The sequence below is a fragment of the Lissotriton helveticus genome (genome assembly GCF_964261635.1).
Source record: "Lissotriton helveticus chromosome 1_1 unlocalized genomic scaffold, aLisHel1.1 SUPER_1_unloc_19, whole genome shotgun sequence".
In the NCBI taxonomy this organism is placed as follows: Eukaryota; Metazoa; Chordata; class Amphibia; order Caudata; family Salamandridae; genus Lissotriton; species Lissotriton helveticus.
The window spans coordinates 2,745,765-2,766,384 of NW_027611658.1; the positions used below are offsets into that span (position 1 = coordinate 2,745,765).

General features: G+C 52.6%; 1 protein-coding gene across 1 annotated transcript in view; it reads left to right on the top strand.

Annotated features, from left to right (window-relative positions):
* The window catches only part of LOC144805696 (uncharacterized), a 198,936-nt gene that overhangs the window by 121,530 nt on the left and 56,786 nt on the right, over nucleotides 1–20,620 (top strand).

The following is a 20,620-nucleotide window of genomic DNA, read 5'->3' on the forward strand; positions in this document are numbered from 1 at the left end:
ACTGTTCCCATGAGGCACAGGGTCAGGCTGATTTGCATATAGCCATGTCTGAACTGGGGTGGCAGAGTGGGCTAAAGAACGGTGATGGATTAAACCCAGATCTTTTGACTGGGTGTGAGTGTTTGATTGGTTCAGATGCTCCATCCATCACCACCCCCTTTTGTACCGCTTTTGGCTGCCATAAGTGTGGCAGGGTATGCTCAGACGTGAGTCCCTTGCTCACTTGGCCACTGGATTCATGCAAGCCGGGCTCAAGACGGCTGTAATGCCAGAAACCGGTCCTCGGAAGCTTGTTTACGGTACAGGGAAGGCATGGCTTGGCAGTTCGACTGGACTGTTCCCATGATGCACAGGGTCAGACTGATTTGCATACAGCCATGTCTGAACTGGGGTGACAGAGTGGGCTAAAGAACGGTGTTGGATTAAACCCAGATCTTTTGACTGGGTGTGTGTGTTTGATTGGTTCAGATGCTCCATCCATCACCATCCCCTTTTGTACCGCTTTTGGCCGCCATAAGTATGTTAGGGTATGCTCAGACGTGAGTCCCTTGCTCACTTTGCCACTGGATTCATGCAAGCCGGGCTGAAGACGGCTGTAATGCCAGAAACCCGTCCTCGGAAGCTTGTTTCCGGTCCAGGGAAGGCATGGCTTGGCAGTTCGGGCTGGACTGTTCCCATGAGGCACAGGGTCAGACTTATTTGCATATAGCCATGTCTGAACCGGGGTGGCAGAGTGGGCTAAAGATCGGTGATGGATTAAACCTAGATCTTTTGACTGGGTGTGAGTGTTTGATTGGTTCAGATGCTCCATCCATCACCACCCCCTTTTGTACCGCTTTTGGCCGCCATCAGTGTGGCAGGGTATGCTCAGACGTGAGTCCCTTGCTCACTTTGCCACTGGATTCATGCAAGCCGGGCTGAAGACGGCTGTAATGCCAGAAACCGGTCCTCGGAAGCTTGTTTCCGGTCCAGGGAAGGCATGGCTTGGCAGTTCGGGCTGGACTGTTCCCATGAGGCACAAGGTCAGGCTGATTTGGATATAGCCATGTCTGAACTGGGGTGGCAGAGTGGGCTAAAGAACGGTGATGGATCAAACCCAGATCTTTTGACTGGGTGTGAGTGTTTGATTGGTTCAGATGCTCCGTCCATCACCACCCCCTTTTGTACCGGACTGTTCCCATGAGGCACAGGGTCAGACTGATTTGATATAGCCATGTCTGAACTGGAGTGGCAGAGTGGGCTAAAGAACGGTGATGGATTAAACCCAGATCTTTTGACTGGGTGTGAGTGTTTGATTGGTTCAGATGCTCCATCCATCACCACCCCCTTTTGTACCGCTTTTGGCTGCCATAAGTGTGGCAGGGTATGCTCAGACGTGAGTCCCTTGCTCACTTGGCCACTGGATTCATGCAAGCCGGGCTCAAGACGGCTGTAATGCCAGAAACCGGTCCTCGGAAGCTTGTTTCCGGTACAGGGAAGGCATGGTTTGGCAGTTCGGCTGGACTGTTCCCATGATGCACAGGATCAGACTGATTTGCATACAGCCATGTCTGAACTGGGGTGACAGAGTGGGCTAAAGAACGGTGTTGGATTAAACCCAGATCTTTTGACTGTGTGTGTGTGTTTGATTGGTTCAGATGCTCCATCCATCACCATCCCCTTTTGTACTGCTTTTGGCCGCCATAAGTGTGTTAGGGTATGCTCAGACGTGAGTCCCTTGCTCACTTTGCCACTGGATTCAAGCAAGCCGGGCTGAAGACGGCTGTAATGCCAGAAACCGGTCCTCGGAAGCTTGTTTCCGGTCCAGGGAAGGCATGGCTTGGCAGTTCGGGCTGGACTGTTCCCATGAGGCACAAGGTCAGGCTGATTTGGATATAGCCATGTCTGAACTGGGGTGGCAGAGTGGGCTAAAGAACGGTGATGGATCAAACCCAGATCTTTTGACTGGGTGTGAGTGTTTGATTGGTTCAGATGCTCCGTCCATCACCACCCCCTTTTGTACCGGACTGTTCCCATGAGGCACAGGGTAGGACTGATTTGATATAGCCATGTCTGAACTGGAGTGGCAGAGTGGGCTAAAGAACGGTGATGGATTAAACCCAGATCTTTTGACTGGGTGTGAGTGTTTGATTGGTTCAGATGCTCCATCCATCACCACCCCCTTTTGTACCGCTTTTGGCTGCCATAAGTGTGGCAGGGTATGCTCAGACGTGAGTCCCTTGCTCACTTGGCCACTGGATTCATGCAAGCCGGGCTCAAGACGGCTGTAATGCCAGAAACCGGTCCTCGGAAGCTTGTTTCCGGTAGAGGGAAGGCATGGTTTGGCAGTTCGCCTGGACTGTTCCCATGATGCACAGGGTCAGACTGATTTGCATTCAGCCATGTCTGAACTGGGGTGACAGAGTGGGCTAAAGAACGGTGTTGGATTAAACCCAGATCTTTTGACTGGGTGTGTGTGTTTGATTGGTTCAGATGCTCCATCCATCACCATCCCCTTTTGTACTGCTTTTGGCCGCCATAAGTGTGTTAGGGTATGCTCAGACGTGAGTCCCTTGCTCACTTTGCCACTGGATTCAAGCAAGCCGGGCTGAAGACGGCTGTAATGCCAGAAACCGGTCCTCGGAAGCTTGTTTCCGGTCCAGGGATGGCATGGCTTGGCAGTTCGGGCTGGACTGTTCCCATTAGGCACAGGGTCAGACTGATTTGCATATAGCCATGTCTGAACTGGGGTGGCAAAGTGAGCTAAAGAACGGTGATGGATTAAACCCAGATTTTTTGACTGGGTGTGAGTGTTTGATTGGTTCAGATGCTCCATCCATCACCACCCCCTTTTGTACCGCTTTTGGCCGCCATAAGTGTGGCAGGGTATGCTCAGACGTGAGTCCCTTGCTCACTTTGCCACTGATTTCATGCAAGCCGGGCTGAAGATGGCTGTAATGCCAGAAACCGGTCCTCGGGAGCTTGTTTCTGGTCCAGGGAAGGCATGGCTTGGCAGTTCGGGCTGGACTGTTCCCATGAGGCACAGGGTCAGGCTGATTTGCATATAGCCATGTCTGAACTGGGGTGGCAGAGTGGGCTAAAGAACGGTGATGGATCAAACCCAGATCTTTTGACTGGGTGTGAGTGTTTGATTGGTTCAGATGCTCTGTCCATCCCCACCCCCTTTGGTACCGCTTTGACTGCCATAAGTGTGGCAGGGTATGCTCAGACCTGAGTCCCTTGCCCACTCTGCCACTGGATTCAAGCAAGCCGGGCTGAAGACGGCTGGAATGCAAGAAACTGGTCCTCGGAAGCTTGTTTCCGGTCCAGGGAAGGCATGGCTTGGCAGTTCGGGCTGGACTGTTCCCATGAGGCACAGGGTCAGGCTGATTTGCATATAGCCATGTCTGAACTGGGGTGGCAGAGTGGGCTAAAGAACGGTGATGGATCAAACCCAGATCTTTTGACTGGGTGTGAGTGTTTGATTGGTTCAGATGCTCCGTCCATCACCACCCCCTTTTGTACCGGACTGTTCCCATGAGGCACAGGGTCAGGCTGATTTGCATATAGCCATGTCTGAACTGGGGTGGCAGAGTGGGCTAAAGAACGGTGATGGATTAAACCCAGATCTTTTGACTGGGTGTGAGTGTTTGATTGGTTCAGATGCTCCATCCATCACCACCCCCTTTTGTACCGCTTTTGGCTGCCATAAGTGTGGCAGGGTATGCTCAGACGTGAGTCCCTTGCTCACTTGGCCACTGGATTCATGCAAGCCGGGCTCAAGACGGCTGTAATGCCAGAAACCGGTCCTCGGAAGCTTGTTTACGGTACAGGGAAGGCATGGCTTGGCAGTTCGGCTGGACTGTTCCCATGATGCACAGGGTCAGACTGATTTGCATACAGCCATGTCTGAACTGGGGTGACAGAGTGGGCTAAAGAACGGTGTTGGATTAAACCCAGATCTTTTGACTGGGTGTGTGTGTTTGATTGGTTCAGATGCTCCATCCATCACCATCCCCTTTTGTACCGCTTTTGGCCGCCATAAGTATGTTAGGGTATGCTCAGACGTGAGTCCCTTGCTCACTTTGCCACTGGATTCATGCAAGCCGGGCTGAAGACGGCTGTAATGCCAGAAACCCGTCCTCGGAAGCTTGTTTCCGGTCCAGGGAAGGCATGGCTTGGCAGTTCGGGCTGGACTGTTCCCATGAGGCACAGGGTCAGACTGATTTGCATATAGCCATGTCTGAACCGGGGTGGCAGAGTGGGCTAAAGATCGGTGATGGATTAAACCCACATCTTTTGACTGGGTGTGAGTGTTTGATTGGTTCAGATGCTCCATCCATCACCACCCCCTTTTGTACCGCTTTTGGCCGCCATCAGTGTGGCAGGGTATGCTCAGACGTGAGTCCCTTGCTCACTTTGCCACTGGATTCATGCAAGCCGGGCTGAAGACGGCTGTAATGCCAGAAACCGGTCCTCGGAAGCTTGTTTCCGGTCCAGGGAAGGCATGGCTTGGCAGTTCGGGCTGGACTGTTCCCATGAGGCACAAGGTCAGGCTGATTTGGATATAGCCATGTCTGAACTGGGGTGGCAGAGTGGGCTAAAGAACGGTGATGGATCAAACCCAGATCTTTTGACTGGGTGTGAGTGTTTGATTGGTTCAGATGCTCCGTCCATCACCACCCCCTTTTGTACCGGACTGTTCCCATGAGGCACAGGGTCAGACTGATTTGATATAGCCATGTCTGAACTGGAGTGGCAGAGTGGGCTAAAGAACGGTGATGGATTAAACCCAGATCTTTTGACTGGGTGTGAGTGTTTGATTGGTTCAGATGCTCCATCCATCACCACCCCCTTTTGTACCGCTTTTGGCTGCCATAAGTGTGGCAGGGTATGCTCAGACGTGAGTCCCTTGCTCACTTGGCCACTGGATTCATGCAAGCCGGGCTCAAGACGGCTGTAATGCCAGAAACCGGTCCTCGGAAGCTTGTTTCCGGTACAGGGAAGGCATGGTTTGGCAGTTCGGCTGGACTGTTCCCATGAGGCACAGGGTCAGACTGATTTGCATACAGCCATGTCTGAACTGGGGTGACAGAGTGGGCTAAAGAACGGTGTTGGATTAAACCCAGATCTTTTGACTGTGTGTGTGTGTTTGATTGGTTCAGATGCTCCATCCATCACCATCCCCTTTTGTACTGCTTTTGGCCGCCATAAGTGTGTTAGGGTATGCTCAGACGTGAGTCCCTTGCTCACTTTGCCACTGGATTCAAGCAAGCCGGGCTGAAGACGGCTGTAATGCCAGAAACCGGTCCTCGGAAGCTTGTTTCCGGTCCAGGGAAGGCATGGCTTGGCAGTTCGGGCTGGACTGTTCCCATGAGGCACAAGGTCAGGCTGATTTGGATATAGCCATGTCTGAACTGGGGTGGCAGAGTGGGCTAAAGAACGGTGATGGATCAAACCCAGATCTTTTGACTGGGTGTGAGTGTTTGATTGGTTCAGATGCTCCGTCCATCACCACCCCCTTTTGTACCGGACTGTTCCCATGAGGCACAGGGTAGGACTGATTTGATATAGCCATGTCTGAACTGGAGTGGCAGAGTGGGCTAAAGAACGGTGATGGATTAAACCCAGATCTTTTGACTGGGTGTGAGTGTTTGATTGGTTCAGATGCTCCATCCATCACCACCCCCTTTTGTACCGCTTTTGGCTGCCATAAGTGTGGCAGGGTATGCTCAGACGTGAGTCCCTTGCTCACTTGGCCACTGGATTCATGCAAGCCGGGCTCAAGACGGCTGTAATGCCAGAAACCGGTCCTCGGAAGCTTGTTTCCGGTAGAGGGAAGGCATGGTTTGGCAGTTCGGCTGGACTGTTCCCATGATGCACAGGGTCAGACTGATTTGCATTCAGCCATGTCTGAACTGGAGTGACAGAGTGGGCTAAAGAACGGTGTTGGATTAAACCCAGATCTTTTGACTGGGTGTGTGTGTTTGATTGGTTCAGATGCTCCATCCATCAACATCCCCTTTTGTACTGCTTTTGGCCGCCATAAGTGTGGCAGGGTATGCTCAGACGTGAGTCCTTTGCTCACTTTGCCACTGGATTCAAGCAAGCCGGGCTGAAGACGGCTGTAATGCCAGAAACTGGTCCTCGGAAGCTTGTTTCCGGTCCAGGGAAGGCATGGCTTGGCAGTTCGGGCTGGACTGTTCCCATGAGGCACAGGGTCAGACTGATTTGATATAGCCATGTCTGAACTGGAGTGGCAGAGTGGGCTAAAGAACGGTGATGGATTAAACCCAGATCTTTTGACTGGGTGTGAGTGTTTGATTGGTTCAGATGCTCCATCCATCACCACCCCCTTTTGTACCACTTTTGGCTGCCATAAGTGTGGCAGGGTATGCTCAGACGTGAGTCCCTTGCTCACTTGGCCACTGGATTCATGCAAGCCGGGCTCAAGACGGCTGTAATGCCAGAAACCGGTCCTCGGAAGTTTGTTTCCGGTACAGGGAAGGCATGGTTTGGCAGTTCGGCTGGACTGTTCCCATGATGCACAGGGTCAGACTGATTTGCATACAGCAATGTCTGAACTGGGGTGACAGAGTGGGCTAAAGAACGGTGTTGGATTAAACCCAGATCTTTTGACTGGGTGTGTGTGTTTGATTGGTTCAGATGCTCCATCCATCACCATCCCCTTTTGTACTGCTTTTGGCCGCCATAAGTATGTTAGGGTATGCTCAGACGTGAGTCCCTTGCTCACTTTGCCACTGGATTAATGCAAGCCGGGCTGAAGACGGCTGTAATGCCAGAAACTCGTCCTCGGAAGCTTGTTTCCGGTCCAGGGAAGGCATGGCTTGGCAGTTCGGGCTGGACTGTTCCCATGAGGCACAGGGTCAGACTGATTTGCATATAGCCATGTCTGAACCGGGGTGGCAGAGTGGGCTAAGGATCGGTGATGGATTAAACCCAGATCTTTTGACTGGGTGTGAGTGTTTGATTGGTTCAGATGCTCCATCCATCACCACCCCCTTTTGTACCGCTTTAGGCCGCCATCAGTGTGGCAGGGTATGCTCAGACGTGAGTCCCTTGCTCACTTTGCCACTGGATTCATGCAAGCCGGGCTGAAGACGGCTGTAATGCCAGAAACCAGTCCTCGGAAGCTTGTTTCCGGTCCAGGGAAGGCATGGCTTGGCAGTTCGGGCTGGACTGTTCCCATGAGGCACAGGGTCAGGCTGATTTTCATATAGCCATGTCTGAACTGGGGTGGCAGAGTGGGCTAAAGAACGGTGATGGATCAAACCCAGATCTTTTGACTGGGTGTGAGTGTTTGATTGGTTCAGATGCTCCGTCCATCACCACCCCCTTTTGTACCGCTTTGACTGCCATAAGTGTGGCGGGGTATGCTCAGACGTGAGTCCCTTGCCCACTTTGCCACTGGATTCAAGCAAGCCGGGCTGAAGACGGCTGGAATGCAAGGAACCGGTCCTCGAAGCTTGTTTCCGGTCCAGGGAAGGCATGGCTTGGCAGTTCGGGCTGGACTGTTCCCATGAGGCACAGGGTCAGGCTGATTTGCATATAGCCATGTCTGAACTGGGGAGGCAGAGTGGGCTAAAGAACGGTGATGGATCAAACCCAGATCTTTTGACTGGGTGTGAGTGTTTGATTGGTTCAGATGCTCCGTCCATCACCACCCCCTTTTGTACCGCTTTGGCTGCCATAAGTGTGGCAGGGTATGCTCAGACGTGAGTCCCTTGCTCACTTTGCCACTGGATTCATGCAAGCCGGGCTGAAGACGGCTGTAATGCCAGAAACCCGTCCTCGGAAGCTTGTTTCCGGTCCAGGGAAGGCATGGCTTGGCAGTTCAGGCTGGACTGTTCCCATGAGGCACAGGGTCAGACTGATTTGCATATAGCCATGTCTCAACCGGGGTGGCAGAGTGGGCTAAAGATCGGTGATGGATCAAACCCAGATCTTTTGACTGGGTGTGAGTGTTTGATTGGTTCAGATGCTCCGTCCATCACCACCCCCTTTGGTACCGCTTTGACTGCCATAAGTGTGGCAGGGTATGCTCAGACCTGAGTCCCTTGCCCACTCTGCCACTGGATTCAAGCAAGCCGGGCTGAAGACGGCTGGAATGCAAGAAACCGGTCCTCGGAAGCTTGTTTCCGGTCCAGGGAAGGCATGGCTTGGCAGTTCGGGCTGGACTGTTCCCATGAGGCACAGGGTCAGGCTGATTTGCATATAGCCATGTCTGAACTGGGGTGGCAGAGTGGGCTAAAGAACGGTGATGGATCAAACCCAGATCTTTTGACTGGGTGTGAGTGTTTGATTGGTTCAGATGCTCCGTCCATCACCACCCCCTTTTGTACCGGACTGTTCCCATGAGGCACAGGGTCAGGCTGATTTGCATATAGCCATGTCTGAACTGGGGTGGCAGAGTGGGCTAAAGAACGGTGATGGATTAAACCCAGATCTTTTGACTGGGTGTGAGTGTTTGATTGGTTCAGATGCTCCATCCATCACCACCCCCTTTTGTACCGCTTTTGGCTGCCATAAGTGTGGCAGGGTATGCTCAGACGTGAGTCCCTTGCTCACTTGGCCACTGGATTCATGCAAGCCGGGCTCAAGACGGCTGTAATGCCAGAAACCGGTCCTCAGAAGCTTGTTTCCGGTACAGGGAAGGCATGGCTTGGCAGTTCGGCTGGACTGTTCCCATGATGCACAGGGTCAGACTGATTTGCATACAGCCATGTCTGAACTGGGGTGACAGAGTGGGCTAAAGAACGGTGTTGGATTAAACCCAGATCTTTTGACTGGGTGTGTGTGTTTGATTGGTTCAGATGCTCCATCCATCACCATCCCCTTTGTACCGCTTTTGGCCGCCATAAGTATGTTAGGGTATGCTCAGACGTGAGTCCCTTGCTCACTTTGCCACTGGATTCATGCAAGCCGGGCTGAAGACGGCTGTAATGCCGGAAACCCGTCCTCGGAAGCTTGTATCCGGTCCAGGGAAGGCATGGCTTGGCAGTTCGGGCTGGACTGTTCCCATGAGGCACAGGGTCAGACTGATTTGCATATAGCCATGTCTGAACCGGGGTGGCAGAGTGGGCTAAAGATCGGTGATGGATTAAACCCAGATCTTTTGCCTGGGTGTGAGTGTTTGATTGGTTCAGATGCTCCATCCATCACCATCCCCTTTTGTACCGCTTTTGGCCGCCATAAGTATGTTAGGGTATGCTCAGACGTGAGTCCCTTGCTCACTTTGCCACTGGATTCATGCAAGCCGGGCTGAAGACGGCTGTAATGCCAGAAACCGGTCCTCGGAAGCTTGTTTCCGGTCCAGGGAAGGCATGGCTTGGCAGTTCGGGCTGGACTGTTCCCATGAGGCACAGGGTCAGGCTGATTTGCATATAGCCATGTCTGAACTGGGGTGGCAGAGTGGGCTAAAGAACGGTGATGGATCAAACCCAGATCTTTTGACTGGGTGTGAGTGTTTGATTGGTTCAGATGCTCCATCCATCACCACCCCCTTTTGTACCGGACTGTTCCCATGAGGCACAGGGTCAGACTGATTTGATATAGCCATGTCTGAACTGGGGTGGCAGAGTGGGCTAAAGAACGGTGATGGATTAAACCCAGATCTTTTGACTGGGTGTGTGTGTTTGATTGGTTCAGATGCTCCGTCCATCACCACCCCCTTTTGTTCCGGATTGTTCCCATGAGGCACAGGGTCAGACTGATTTGATATAGCCATGTCTGAACTGGGGTGGCAGAGTGGGCTAAAGAACGGTGATGGATTAAACCCAGATCTTTTGACTGGGTGTGAGTGTTTGATTGGTTCAGAGGCTCCATCCAACACCACCCCCTTTTGTACCGCTTTTGGCTGCCATAAGTGTGGCAGGGTATGCTCAGACGTGAGTCCCTTGCTCACTTGGCCACTGGATTCATGCAAGCCGGGCTCAAGACGGCTGTAATGCCAGAAACCGGTCCTCGGAAGCTTGTTTCCGGTACAGGGAAGGCATGGCTTGGCAGTTCGGCTGGACTGTTCCCATGATGCACAGGGTCAGACTGATTTGCATACAGCCATGTCTGAACTGGGGTGACAGAGTGGGCTAAAGAACGGTGTTGGATTAAACCCAGATCTTTTGACTGGGTGTGTGTGTTTGATTGGTTCAGATGCTCCATCCATCACCATCCCCTTTTGTACCGCTTTTGGCCGCCATAAGTGTGTTAGGGTATGCTCAGACGTGAGTCCCTTGCTCACTTTGCCACTGGATTCATGCAAGCCGGGCTGAAGACGGCTGTAATGCCAGAAACCCGTCCTCGGAAGCTTGTTTCCGGTCCAGGGAAGGCATGGCTTGGCAGTTCGGGCTGGACTGTTCCCATGAGGCACAGGGTCAGACTGATTTGCATATAGCCATGTCTGAACCGGGGTGGCAGAGTGGGCTACAGATCGGTGATGGATTAAACCCAGATCTTTAGACTGGGTGTGAGTGTTTGATTGGTTCAGATGCTCCATCCATCACCACCCCCTTTTGTACCGCTTTTGGCCGCCATCAGTGTGGCAGGGTATGCTCAGACGTGAGTCCCTTGCTCACTTTGCCACTGGATTCATGCAAGCCGGGCTGAAGACGGCTGTAATGCCAGAAACCGGTCCTCGTAAGCTTGTTTCCGGTCCAGGGATGGCATGGCTTGGCAGTTCGGGCTGGACTGTTCCCATTAGGCACAGGGTCAGACTGATTTGCATATAGCCATGTCTGAACTGCGGTGGCAATGTGGGCTAAAGAACGGTGATGGATTAAACCCAGATTTTTTGACTGGGTGTGAGTGTTTGATTGGTTCAGATGCTCCATCCATCACCACCCCCTTTTGTACCGCTTTTGGCCACCATAAGTGTGGCAGGGTATGCTCAGACGTGAGTCCCTTGCTTACTTTGCCACTGATTTCATGCAAGCCGGGCTGAAGATGGCTGTAATGCCAGAAACCAGTCCTCGGAAGCTTGTTTCCGGTCCAGGGAAGGCATGGCTTGGCAGTTCGGGCTGGACTGTTCCCATGAGGCACAGGGTCAGGCTGATTTGCATATAGCCATGTCTGAACTGGGGTGGCAGAGTGGGCTAAAGTACGGTGATGGATCAAACCCAGATCTTTTGACTGGGTGTGAGTGTTTGATTGGTTCAGATGCTCCGTCCATCACCACTTCCTTTGGTACCGCTTTGACTGCCATAAGTGTGGCAGGGTATGCTCAGACCTGAGTCCCTTGCCCACTCTGCCACTGGATTCAAGCAAGCCGGGCTGAAGACGGCTGGAATGCAAGAAACCGGTCCTCGGAAGCTTGTTTCCGGTCCAGGGAAGGCATGGCTTGGCAGTTCGGGCTGGACTGTTCCCATGAGGCACAGGGTCAGGCTGATTTGCATATAGCCATGTCTGAACTGGGGTGGCAGAGTGGGCTAAAGAACGGTGATGGATCAAACCCAGATCTTTTGACTGGGTGTGAGTGTTTGATTGGTTCAGATGCTCCGTCCATCACCACCCCCTTTTGTACCGGACTGTTCCCATGAGGCACAGGGTCAGGCTGATTTGCATATAGCCATGTCTGAACTGGGGTGGCAGAGTGGGCTAAAGAACGGTGATGGATTAAACCCAGATCTTTTGACTGGGTGTGAGTGTTTGATTGGTTCAGATGCTCCATCCATCACCACCCCCTTTTGTACCGCTTTTGGCTGCCATAAGTGTGGCAGGGTATGCTCAGACGTGAGTCCCTTGCTCACTTGGCCACTGGATTCATGCAAGCCGGGCTCAAGACGGCTGTAATGCCAGAAACCGGTCTTCGGAAGCTTGTTTCCGGTACAGGGAAGGCATGGCTTGGCAGTTCGGCTGGACTGTTCCCATGATGCACAGGGTCAGACTGATTTGCATACAGCCATGTCTGAACTGGGGTGACAGAGTGGGCTAAAGAACGGTGTTGGATTAAACCCAGATCTTTTGACTGGGTGTGTGTGTTTGATTGGTTCAGATGCTCCATCCATCACCATCCCCTTTTGTACCGCTTTTGGCCGCCATAAGTATGTTAGGGTATGCTCAGACGTGAGTCCCTTGCTCACTTTGCCACTGGATTCATGCAAGCCGGGCTGAAGACGGCTGTAATGCCAGAAACCGGTCCTCGGAAGCTTGTTTCCGGTCCAAGGAAGGCATGGCTTGGCAGTTCGGGCTGGACTGTTCCCATGAGGCACAGGGTCAGACTGATTTGCATATAGCCATGTCTGAACCGGGCTGGCAGAGTGGGCTAAAGATCGGTGATGGATTAAACCCAGATCTTTTGACTGGGTGTGAGTGTTTGATTGGTTCAGATGCTCCATCCATCACCACCCCCTTTTGTACCGCTTTTGGCCGCCATCAGTGTGGCAGGGTATGCTCAGACGTGAGTCCCTTGCTGACTTTGCCACTGGATTCATGCAAGCCGGGCTGAATACGGCTGTAATGCCAGAAACCAGTCCTCGGAAGCTTGTTTCCGGTCCAGGGAAGGCATGGCTTGGCAGTTCGGGCTGGACTGTTCCCATGAGGCACAGGGTCAGACTGATTTGATATAGCCATGTCTGAACTGGGGTGGCAGAGTGGGCTAAAGAACGGTGATGGATCAAACCCAGATCTTTTGACTGGGTGTGAGTGTTTGATTGGTTCAGATGCTCCGTCTATCACCACCCCCTTTTGTACCGGACTGTTCCCATGAGGCACAGGGTCAGACTGATTTGATATAGCATGTCAGAACTGGAGTGGCAGAGTGGGCTAAAGAACTTTGATGGATTAAACCCAGATCTTTTGACTGGGTGTGAGTGTTTGATTGGTTCAGATGCTCCATCCATCACCACCCCCTTTTGTACCGCTTTTGGCTGCCATAAGTGTGGCAGGGTATGCTCAGACGTGAGTCCCTTGCTCACTTGGCCACTGGATTCATGCAAGCCGGGCTCAAGACGGCTGTAATGCCAGAAACCGGTCCTCGGAAGCTTGTTTCCGGTACAGGGAAGGCATGGCTTGGCAGTTCGGCTTGACTGTTCCCATGATGCACAGGGTCAGACTGATTTGCATACAGCCATGTCTGAACTGGGGTGACAGAGTGGGCTAAAGAACGGTGTTGGATTAAACCCAGATCTTTTGACTGGGTGTGTGTGTTTGATTGGTTCAGATGCTCCATCCATCACCATCCCCTTTTGTACTGCTTTTGGCTGCCATAAGTGTGTTAGGGTATGCTCAGACGTGAGTCCCTTGCTCACTTTGCCACTGGATTAATGCAAGCCGGGCTGAAGACGGCTGTATTGCCAGAAACCCGTCCTCGGAAGCTTGTTTCCGGTCCAAGGAAGGCATGGCTTGGCAGTTCGGGCTGGACTGTTCCCATGAGGCACAGGGTCAGACTGATTTGCATATAGCCATGTCTGAACCGGGCTGGCAGAGTGGGCTAAAGATCGGTGATGGATTAAACCCAGATCTTTTGACTGGGTGTGAGTGTTTGATTGGTTCAGATGCTCCATCCATCACCACCCCCTTTTGTACCGCTTTTGGCCGCCATCAGTGTGGCAGGGTATGCTCAGACGTGAGTCCCTTGCTGACTTTGCCACTGGATTCATGCAAGCCGGGCTGAATACGGCTGTAATGCCAGAAACCAGTCCTCGGAAGCTTGTTTCCGGTCCAGGGAAGGCATGGCTTGGCAGTTCGGGCTGGACTGTTCCCATGAGGCACAGGGTCAGGCTGATTTGCATATAGCCATGTCTGAACTGGGGTGGCAGAGTGGGCTAAAGAACGGTGATGGATCAAACCCAGATCTTTTGACTGGGTGTGAGTGTTTGATTGGTTCAGATGCTCCGTCCATCACCACCCCCTTTTGTACCGCTTTGACTGCCATAAGTGTGGCAGGGTATGCTCAGACGTGAGTCCCTTGCCCACTTTGCCACTGGATTCAAGCAAGCCGGGCTGAAGACGGCTGGAATGCAAGAAACCGGTCCTCGAAGCTTTTTTCCGGTCCAGGGAAGGCATGGCTTGGCAGTTCGGGCTGGACTGTTCCCATGAGGCACAGGGTCAGGCTGATTTGCATATAGCCATGTCTGAACTGGGGTGGCAGAGTGGGCTAAAGAACAGTGATGGATCAAACCCAGATCTTTTGACTGGGTGTGAGTGTTTGATTGGTTCAGATGCTCCGTCCATCACCACCCCCTTTTGTACCGCTTTGGCTGCCATAAGTGTGGCAGGGTATGCTCAGACGTGAGTCCCTTGCCCACTTTGCCACTGGATTCAAGCAAGCCGGGCTGAAGACGGCTGGAATGCAAGAAACCGGTCCTCGGAAGCGTGTTTCCGGTCCAGGGAAGGCATGGCTTGGCAGTTCGGGCTGGACTGTTCCCATGAGGCACAGGGTCAGGCTGATTTGCATATAGCCATGTCTGAACTGGGGTGGCAGAGTGGGCTAAAGAACGGTGATGGATCAAACCCAGATCTTTTGACTGGGTGTGAGTGTTTGATTGGTTCAGATGCTCCGTCCATCACCACCCCTTTTTGTACCGGACTGTTCCCATGAGGCACAGGGTCAGACTGATTTGATATAGCCATGTCTGAACTGGGGTGGCAGAGTGGGCTAAAGAACGGTGATGGATTAAACCCAGATCTTTTGACTGGGTGTGAGTGTTTGATTGGTTCAGAGGCTCCATCCAACACCACCCCCTTTTGTACCGCTTTTGGCTGCCATAAGTGTGGCAGGGTATGCTCAGACGTGAGTCCCTTGCTCACTTGGCCACTGGATTCATGCAAGCCGGGCTCAAGACGGCTGTAATGCCAGAAACCGGTCCTCGGAAGCTTGTTTCCGGTACAGGGAAGGCATGGCTTGGCAGTTCGGCTGGACTGTTCCCATGATGCACAGGGTCAGACTGATTTGCATACAGCCATGTCTGAACTGGGGTGACAGAGTGGGCTAAAGAACGGTGTTGGATTAAACCCAGATCTTTTGACTGGGTGTGAGTGTTTGATTGGTTCAGATGCTCCATCCATCACCACCCCCTTTTGTACCGCTTTTGGCCGCCATCAGTGTGGCAGGGTATGCTCAGACGTGAGTCCTTTGCTCACTTTGCCACTGGATTCATGCAAGCCGGGCTGAAGACGGCTGTAATGCCAGAAACCGGTCCTCAGAAGCTTGTTTCCGGTCCAGGGAAGGCATGGCTTGGCAGTTCGGGCTGGACTGTTCCCATGAGGCACAGGGTCAGACTGATTTGATATAGCCATGTCTGAACTGGGGTGGCAGAGTGGGCTAAAGAACGGTGATGGATCAAACCCAGATCTTTTGACTGGGTGTGAGTGTTTGATTGGTTCAGATGCTCCGTCTATCACCACCCCCTTTTGTACCGGACTGTTCCCATGAGGCACAGGGTCAGACTGATTTGATATAGCCATGTCTGAACTGGAGTAGCAGAGTGGGCTAAAGAACGGTGATGGATTAAACCCAGATCTTTTGACTGGGTGTGAGTGTTTGATTGGTTCAGATGCTCCATCCATCACCACCCCCTTTGTACCGCTTTTGGCTGCCATAAGTGTGGCAGGGTATGCTCAGACGTGAGTCCCTTGCTCACTTGGCCACTGGATTCATGCAAGCCGGGCTCAAGACGTCTGTAATGCCAGAAACCGGTCCTCGGAAGCTTGTTTCCGGTACAGGGAAGGCATGGCTTGGCATTTCGGCTGGACTGTTCCCATGATGCACAGGGTCAGACTGATTTGCATACAGCCATGTCTGAACTGGGGTGACAGAGTGGGCTAAAGAACGGTGTTGGATTAAACCCAGATCTTTTGACTGGGTGTGTGTGTTTGATTGGTTCAGATGCTCCATCCATCACCATCCCCTTTTGTACTGCTTTTGGCTGCCATAAGTGTGTTAGGGTATGATCAGACGTGAGTCCCTTGCTCACTTTGCCACTGGATTAATGCAAGCCGGGCTGAAGACGGCTGTAATGCCAGAAACCCGTCCTCGGAAGCTTGTTTCCGGTCCAGGGAAGGCATGGCTTGGCAGTTCGGGCTGGACTGTTCCCATGAGGCACAGGGTCAGACTGATTTGCATATAGCCATGTCTGAACCGGGCTGGCAGAGTGGGCTAAAGATCGGTGATGGATTAAACCCAGATCTTTTGACTGGGTGTGAGTGTTTGATTGGTTCAGATGCTCCATCCATCACCACCCCCTTTTGTACCGCTTTTGGCCGCCATCAGTGTGGCAGGGTATGCTCAGACGTGAGTCCCTTGCTGACTTTGCCACTGGATTCATGCAAGCCGGGCTGAATACGGCTGTAATGCCAGAAACCAGTCCTCGGAAGCTTGTTTCCGGTCCAGGGAAGGCATGGCTTGGCAGTTCGGGCTGGACTGTTCCCATGAGGCACAGGGTCAGGCTGATTTGCATATAGCCATGTCTGAACTGGGGTGGCAGAGTGGGCTAAAGAACGGTGATGGATCAAACCCAGATCTTTTGACTGGGTGTGAGTGTTTGATTGGTTCAGATGCTCCGTCCATCACCACCCCCTTTTGTACCGCTTTGACTGCCATAAGTGTGGCAGGGTATGCTCAGACGTGAGTCCCTTGCCCACTTTGCCACTGGATTCAAGCAAGCCGGGCTGAAGACGGCTGGAATGCAAGAAACCGGTCCTCGAAGCTTTTTTCCGGTCCAGGGAAGGCATGGCTTGGCAGTTCGGGCTGGACTGTTCCCATGAGGCACAGGGTCAGGCTGATTTGCATATAGCCATGTCTGAACTGGGGTGGCAGAGTGGGCTAAAGAACAGTGATGGATCAAACCCAGATCTTTTGACTGGGTGTGAGTGTTTGATTGGTTCAGATGCTCCGTCCATCACCACCCCCTTTTGTACCGCTTTGGCTGCCATAAGTGTGGCAGGGTATGCTCAGACGTGAGTCCCTTGCCCACTTTGCCACTGGATTCAAGCAAGCCGGGCTGAAGACGGCTGGAATGCAAGAAACCGGTCCTTGAAGCTTTTTTCCGGTCCAGGGAAGGCATGGCTTGGCAGTTCGGGCTGGACTGTTCCCATGAGGCACAGGGTCAGGCTGATTTGCATATAGCCATGTCTGAACTGGGGTGGCAGAGTGGGCTAAAGAACGGTGATGGATCAAACCCAGATCTTTTGACTGGGTGTGAGTGTTTGATTGGTTCAGATGCTCCGTCCATCACCACCCCCTTTTGTACCGGACTGTTCCCATGAGGCACAGGGTCAGACTGATTTGATATAGCCATGTCTGAACTGGGGTGGCAGAGTGGGCTAAAGAACGGTGATGGATTAAACCCAGATCTTTTGACTGGGTGTGAGTGTTTGATTGGTTCAGAGGCTCCATCCAACACCACCCCCTTTTGTACCGCTTTTGGCTGCCATAAGTGTGGCAGGGTATGCTCAGACGTGAGTCCCTTGCTCACTTGGCCACTGGATTCATGCAAGCCGGGCTCAAGACGGCTGTAATGCCAGAAACCGGTCCTCGGAAGCTTGTTTCCGGTACAGGGAAGGCATGGCTTGGCAGTTCGGCTGGACTGTTCCCATGATGCACAGGGTCAGACTGATTTGCATACAGCCATGTCTGAACTGGGGTGACAGAGTGGGCTAAAGAACGGTGTTGGATTAAACCCAGATCTTTTGACTGGGTGTGTATGTTTGATTGGTTCAGATGCTCCATCCATCACCATCCCCTTTTGTACCGCTTTTGGCCGCCATAAGTGTGTTAGGGTATGCTCAGACGTGAGTCCCTTGCTCACTTTGCCACTGGATTCATGCAAGCCTGGCTGAAGACGGCTGTAATGCCAGAAACCCATCCTCGGAAGCTTGTTTCCGGTCCAGGGAAGGCATGGCTTGGCAGTTCGGGCTGGACTGTTCCCATGAGGCACAGGGTCAGACTGATTTGCATATAGCCATGTCTGAACCGGGGTGGCAGAGTGGGCTAAAGATCGGTGATGGATTAAACCCAGATCTTTTGACTGGGTGTGAGTGTTTGATTGGTTCAGATGCTCCATCCATCACCACCCCCTTTTGTACCGCTTTTGGCCGCCATCAGTGTGGCAGGGTATGCTCAGACGTGAGTCCTTTGCTCACTTTGCCACTGGATTCATGCAAGCCGGGCTGAAGACGGCTGTAATGCCAGAAACCGGTCCTCGGAAGCTTGTTTCCGGTCCAAGGAAGGCATGGCTTGGCAGTTCGGGCTGGACTGTTCCCATGAGGCCCAGGGTCAGACTGATTTGCATATAGCCATGTATGAACTGGGGTGGCAGAGTGGGCTAAAGAACGGTGATGTATTAAACCCAGATCTTTTGACTGGGTGTGAGTGTTTGATTGGTTCAGATGCTCCATCCATCACCACCCCCTTTTGTACCGGACTGTTCCCATTAGGCACAGGGTCAGACTGATTTGATATAGCCATGTCTGAACTGGGGTGGCAGAGTGGGCTAAAGAACGTTGATGGATTAAACCCAGATCTTTTGACTGGGTGTGTGTGTTTGATTGGTTCAGATGCTCCATCCATCACCACGCCCTTTTGTACCGCTTTTGTCCGCCATAAGTGTGGCAGGGTATGCTCAGACGTGAGTCCCTTGCTCACTTTGCCACTGGATTCATGCAAGCCGGGCTGAAGACGGCTGTAATGCCAGAAACCGGTCCTCAGAAGCTTGTTTCCGGTCCAGGGAAGGCATGGCTTGGCAGTTCGGGCTGGACTGTTCCCATGAGGCACAGGGTCAGACTGATTTGATATAGCCATGTCTGAACTGGGGTGGCAGAGTGGGCTAAAGAATGGTGATGGATCAAACCCAGATCTTTTGACTGGGTGTGAGTGTTTGATTGGTTCAGATGCTCCGTCCATCACCACCCCTTTTTGTACCGGACTGTTCCCATGAGGCACAGGGTCAGACTGATTTGATATAGCCATGTCTGAACTGGAGTGGCAGAGTGGGCTAATGAATGGTGATGGATTAAACCCAGATCTTTTGACTGAGTGTGTGTGTTTGATTGGTTCAGATGCTCCATCCATCACCATCCCCTTTTGTACTGCTTTTGGCCGCCATAAGTGTGTTAGGGTATGCTCAGACGTGAGTCCCTTGCTCACTTTGCCACTGGATTAATGCAAGCCGGGCTGAAGACGGCTGTAATGCCAGAAACCCGTCCTCGGAAGCTTGTTTCCGGTCCAGGGAAGGCATGGCTTGGCAGTTCGGGCTGGACTGTTCCCATGAGGCACAGGGTCAGACTGATTTGCATATAGCCATGTCTGAACCGGGGTGGCAGAGTGGGCTAAAGATCGTTGATGGATTAAACCCAGATCTTTTGACTGGGTGTGAGTGTTTGATTGGTTCAGATGCTCCATCCATTACCACCCCCTTTTGTACCGCTTTTGGCCTCCATCAGTGTGGCAGGGTATGCTCAGACGTGAGTCCCTTGCTCACTTTGCCACTGGATTCATGCAAGCCGGGCTGAAGACGGCTGTAATGCCAGAAACCAGTCCTCGGAAGCTTGTTTCCGGTCCAGGGAAGGCATGGCTTGGCAGTTCGGGCTGGACTGTTCCCATGAGGCACAGGGTCAGGCTGATTTGCATATAGCCATGTCTGAACTGGGGTGGCAGAGTGGGCTAAAGAACGGTGATGGATCAAACCCAGATCTTTTGACTGGGTGTGAGTGTTTGATTGGTTCAGATGCTCCGTCCATCACCACCCCCTTTTGTACCGCTTTGGCTGCCATAAGTGTGGCAGGGTATGCTCAGACGTGAGTCCCTTGCCCACTTTGCCACTGGATTCAAGCAAGCCGGGCTGAAGACGGCTGGAATGCAAGAAACCGGTCCTCGGAAGCTTGTTTCCGGTCCAGGGAAGGCATGGCTTGGCAGTTCGGGCTGGACTGTTTCCATGAGGCACAGGGTCAGGCTGATTTGCATATAGCCATGTCTGAACTGGGGTGGCAGAGTGGGCTAAAGAACGGTGATGGATCAAACCCAGATCTTTTGACTGGGTGTGAGTGTTTGATTGGTTCAGATGCTCCGTCCATCACCACCCCCTTTTGTACCGGACTGTTCCCATGAGGCACAGGGTCAGACTGATTTGATATAGCCATGTCTGAACTGGGGTGGCAGAGTGGGCTAAAGAACGGTGATGGATTAAACCCAGATCTTTTGACTGGGTGTGAGTGTTTGATTGGTTCAGATGCTCCATCCAACACCACCCCCTTTTGTACCGCTTTTGGCTGCCATAAGTGTGGCAGGGTATGCTCAGACGTGAGTCCCTTGCTCACTTGGCCACTGGATTCATGCAAGCCGGGCTCAAGACGGCTGTAATGCCAGAAACCGGTCCTCGGAAGCTTGTTTCCGGTACAGGGAAGGCATGGCTTGGCAGTTCGGCTGGACTGTTCCCATGATGCACAGGGTCAGACTGATTTGCATACAGCCATGTCTGAACTGGGGTGACAGAGTGGGCTAAAGAACGGTGTTGGATTAAACCCAGATCTTTTGACTGGGTGTGTGTGTTTGATTGGTTCAGATGCTCCATCCATCACCATCCCCTTTTGTACCGCTTTTGGCCGCCATAAGTGTGTTAGGGTATGCTCAGACGTGAGTCCCTTGCTCACTTTGCCACTGGATTCATGCAAGCCGGGCTGAAGACGGCTG